The sequence below is a fragment of the Eucyclogobius newberryi genome, unplaced genomic scaffold, assembly GCF_026437365.1.
Source record: "Eucyclogobius newberryi isolate DKJ021-1_F unplaced genomic scaffold, fEucNew1.0.hap1 SCAF_113, whole genome shotgun sequence".
NCBI lineage: Eukaryota > Metazoa > Chordata > Actinopteri > Gobiiformes > Gobiidae > Eucyclogobius > Eucyclogobius newberryi.
The window spans coordinates 220001-225000 of NW_027315739.1; the positions used below are offsets into that span (position 1 = coordinate 220001).

Here is a 5000-nt window from a genome sequence, read left to right on the forward strand (position 1 = left end):
CCGATGGCGCCCCACTGACTCACTCTGCCCTGACCTTTGAATGCTCCTGCCCCCGAGAAGTGGGTCATCTGTCAGTCACAGGAAAAGACCCGCACGAGCTCACATGGAGTCAAAGGAAAACATGTCATTGTTGAGTTTGTTTTGTTTCATAATCTGCTTCTAATAAATGTGATTCTAATGACGTCATCCATTTGTTGTGATCTTACAAAAATATTGTTTCAGAGCGAGTTGTGTTGGAGGGAAATGTGTTTGTGGCCAGCGCCATTTTCAAGAACAATCATTCATTTTTTACCTCTTCGGGCGGTCGAAAGGGTCCATCCCAGTGACTCTGGGCCTTAGGCGGGGTTCACCCCAATAATCAATCGTCTGATGAGCCCAGTTATAACTTCTCGTCCAAGAGTGAAGCGCTCGTCTCTGATTAGTTTTGTTAGTTTTATTCATGACTTTACTTTATGCTTTTGTAGCTCAATGGGCAAAGACGTTCTCACACCAGTGAAAAGGTTGATCATTTGATCAATATTGATACTAAAAAATGTCTTGAACTGAAAAAGAATGAGTTTTATCAGTAGAAGACCACGTGGATCTTGTATGGAATAAGTTCGACCAGGAAACCAAACTGAAACAAAACTAATTTAAATATGTATTTTGATAACATGACTCTACCAAAGTGCAGTGTGTAATTGTATTTGTGTCATATGCATTTATTGAAGTATTTCACAGAATGTGTAAAGTTTGTCTCATAAATTTGGTCAACTTCTTGATGCACAGATTATCTTTAGTCGACCGCAGCTCTACGTCTTTAATTCGATGGATCATAGGACTTAGACTCTGACAGAGGAAGATTGCTCTTGTGGATGTTTTCGGTTGATGCTTTGCAGCCGCTGCACATTCACTTAAAGGAATTATGGACGATTTTTTGGCACCAAATCTGAGTCTCATTTCCTCGTGGCGTGGACAGCCGAGTAGTTCATTCAAATGTCAATCATAGGATGCACCTAGTGCACAGCTCCAGGAGAGCCGCACGTTTCACTGGCTGCGCATGCGTGGTCGGTATGCCGGTGTGTGTCTAAGCGCATTGATCTATCATAATATAGTTCCCTCAGAGTACAGGACAAAATTAAGAGAAAGACAATTCGAGCTCAGAAGAGATGGAAATCTACGGACGAGAGATGATGCGATCTGTCGTGCTAATAAACAAACGCACGTGTAGCATCGAGGCTTTTCTCTGCTTCCGCACGGGGCGAAAAATCCTCCATTATTCCATTAAGTGTCAAAGCGCTTCGATTCTCCTCTGCTGTTATTGGAGATCAAGAATGTTCTTGTTGTTGTTGTTGTTGTTGTTGTTGTTGTTGTTGTTGTTGTTGTTGTTGTTGTTGTTGTTTAATGGCGGTTGGCATCCAATTGTTGCATTACCGCCAGACTTTATTGTTGTTGTTGTTGTTGTTGTTGTTGTTGTTTTATGGCGGTTGACATCCGAGTGTTGCATTACCGCCAGACTTTATTCCTCAGACTTTTCGTAGTCCTCAGACTGTCGTAGTCCGTAAAAGTACTCCTTCCATTGCTTTGGTGTTACAAAGCCCATGAGGTCATGATGTGTTTTTGTGACTAGAATAGTTGTTGTTTCAGAGACCAACCGGCTTTATTCCAGGGAGACTCTTCTTCATCTTCCTCTCCTTCTTTGACGTTCGGTGCTTCCACCGTACAGCTTTATTCTTCATTCTATAGGCTTTAATATTTCCACTGATGTCGCTGCTTGGTAGCCGTGCGTCTATGAGACTGGACGAGGACAGGAGACCACCCCCACCCCCATCTCGTCACTCTGATCACTCTGACTCCCCACAAGCAGACCCCCATCACTCCGACTCCCATTTAGCGCCTTTAGCCTGTTTTCTATATCTGCCCAATCAAGCTCCTTTGTTCCAAGGAATCTCCCTGCAGCTTTAGCAATGATCCTGATCCTTTCAGTTCTGCTTTGAGTCTGAGCAGCACAGTCTACAACATCCACCATAAAGAGTACAAAATCCTCTCTATCCACAACCAGGGTATTCTCATTAATTCTGGAACCTGCACACTTGGGACCTCCACTCTTGAAACCTTCACACCTCTTGGGAGCCACGCTGGCCTTTCTCATTTCGCCCTGGCTGGGAGCAGCGCTGGCTCCTCTCTCTGTATTTACTCCAAACTCGCCACTTGAAACTTTCTTGACTGCATCTGCATAGGATACACCCCGAGAGACCCCCACTTTATGCACCTCAGCAGCTCCTCTGCTAAACCTGCATCCCCCGCAGGCAGAGCCATGTTCTTCCCCACAGCCACAGCACTTCAGTTCTGCTCCCACGTCACACCTCCCACACTCGTGATCTCCTGCACATCCACCACATCTTTGCCTCCCTCCACAGACCGCTGCAATATGCCCAAAGCGCTGGCACCCAAAGCAACGCAGGGGCGGTGGAACACATGGCCCAACGCCATGGCACATGAACCCAATGAACACCCCACTAGGCAGGCACCTCCCCTCAAGTGCCACCATCACCGACAAGCCGTCACATCTTACCCCAGACCGGGTCACCTTCAACCGCCCAGCGTCCACCACCGCAGCTCCAGTCAAATTCTCCTTAACTTCATCCACAGACGTCGCCGCAGGGACACCTACGATAACTCCTCTGACCGTGTTTCTTTCAGCATCAGACACAAGAATGTCCTTTCCACCCAGACGCCCAGTTCCAATCGCCCTCCGTTGCCGAGCCGCGTCCCTGCACACGACCAGCAGCGAGCCATCTCCAAGGACACTCGCACTCCTGATCACTCCCACAGCTACAGCCAGGCTCTTTGACAATGCCACTGAACTCCACTCCTTAAAGGATGCACTATCTTGTGCAAGCCCCATGATCACCCTACAGTCTCTGCTCTCACTCCGGATATCAATAGCCTCAGCCTCATCCTGCTGCCCATTCCCAGAACCCTCGGACGAGCCAAGGGACTCCCCACGTTTCCGGGCACGTGCAGCCAGAAAAGGCCGCTCCTCCACGCCGTCCAGAACGTCCTCGACCACCGATCCACTCTCCTCCGCCATCTCCCGTCTCTCCAGACCGGAGACTAGCTCTTCTTCAGAGACCGACCGGCTTTATTTCCTAAAAGTTCTTCTTCCAGTGCCTTGACTTCCAGTGCTTTGTCCTCAGACTCTGTCGTAGTCCGTAAAAGTACTCCTTTCATTGCTTTGGTGTTACAAAGCCCATGAGGTCATGATATGTCTTTGTGGCTAGAATAGTTGTTGTTTCAGAGACCAACCGGCTTTATTCCAGGGAGACTCTTCTTCATCTTCCTCTACTTCTTTGACGTTCGGTGCTTCCACCGTACAGCTTTATTCTTTAGGCTTCATTCTATAGGCTTTAATATTTCCACTGATGTCGCTGCTTGGTAGCCGTGCGTCTACGAGACTGGACGAGGACAGGAGACCACCCCCACCCCCATCTCGTCACTCTGATCACTCTGACTCCCCAAAAGCAGACCCCCATCACTCCGACTCCCATTTAGCGCCTTTAGCCTGTTTTCTATATCTGCCCAATCAAGCTCCTTTGTTCCAAGGAATCTCCCTGCAGCTTTAGCAATGATCCTGATCCTTTCAGTTCTGCTTTGAGTCTGAGCAGCACAGTTTACAACATCCACCATAAAGAGTACAAAATCCTCTCTATCCACAACCAGGGTATTCTCATTCATTCTGGAACCTGCACACTTGGGACCTCCACTCTTGAAACCTTCACACTTCTTGGGAGCCACGCTGGCCTCTCTCATTTCGCCCTGGCTGGGAGCAGCGCTGGCTCCTCTCTCTGTATTTACTCTAAACTCGTTACTTGAAACTTTATTGACTGCATCTGCATAGGATATACCTTGAGAGACCTTTATTTTATGCACCTCAGCAGCTCTTTTGCTAAACCTGCATCCCCCGTAGGCAGAGCTATGTTCTTCCCCACAGTTACAGCACTTCAGTTTTGCTCCCACGTCACACTTCCCATACTCGTGATCTCCTGCACATTTACCGCATCTTTGCCTCCCTCTACAGACCGCTGCAATATGCCCAAAGCGCTGGCACTTAAAGCAACGCAGGGGCGGTGGAACATATGGCCTAACGTCATGGCACATGAACCCAATGAACACCTTACTAGGCAGGCACCTCCCTTCAAGTGTTACCATTACCGACAAGCTGTCACATCTTACCCCAGACCGGGTCACCTTCAACCGCCTAGCGTCCAGCACCTTAGCTCCAGTCAAATTCTCCTTAACTTCATCCACAGACGTCGCCGTAGGGACACCTACGATAACTCCTCTGACCGTGTTTCTTTCAGCATCAGACACAAGAATGTCCTTTCCACCCAGACGTTTAGTTCCAATCGCCTTCCGTTGCTGAGCCGCGTCCTTGCACACGACCAGCAGCGAGCCATCTCTAAGGACACTCGCACTCTTGATCACTCCCACAGCTACAGTTAGGCTCTTTGACAATGCCACTGAATTCCACTCCTTAAAGGATGCACTATCCTGTGCAAGCTTTATGATCACCTTACAGTCTCTGCTCTCACTCCGGATATCAATAGCTTCAGCCTCATCCTGCTGCTCATTCCCAGAACCCTCGGACGAGCTAAGGGACTTTTTACGTTTCCGGGCACGTGCAGCCAGAAAAGGATGCTCCTCCACGCCGTCCAGAACGTCTTCGACCACCGATCCACTCTCCTCCGCCATCTCCCGTCTTCTTCTATGGTGTTTTATGGCGGCTGCTGCTTTCCAAGTGTTGATGATGTCAGAGTCTGCAACATGTTGATGATGTCAGAGTCTGCAACGTGTTGATGATGTCAGAGTCTGCAACGTGTTGATGATGTCAGAGTCTGCAACGTGTTGATGATGTCAGAGTCTGCAACGTGTTGATGATGTCAGTCTCTGCAGCGCGTTGATGATGTCAGAGTCTGCAGCACATTGATGATGTCAGAGTCTGCAGCACGTTGATGACG

The 5000-nt window shown here is 48.6% G+C and overlaps 1 protein-coding gene across 1 annotated transcript in view; it reads left to right on the forward strand.

Annotated features, from left to right (window-relative positions):
* LOC140355557 (uncharacterized) overlaps positions 1–5000 on the forward strand; it is a 106292-nt gene that overhangs the window by 82334 nt on the left and 18958 nt on the right. The gene's annotated exons all lie outside the window — the stretch shown is intronic.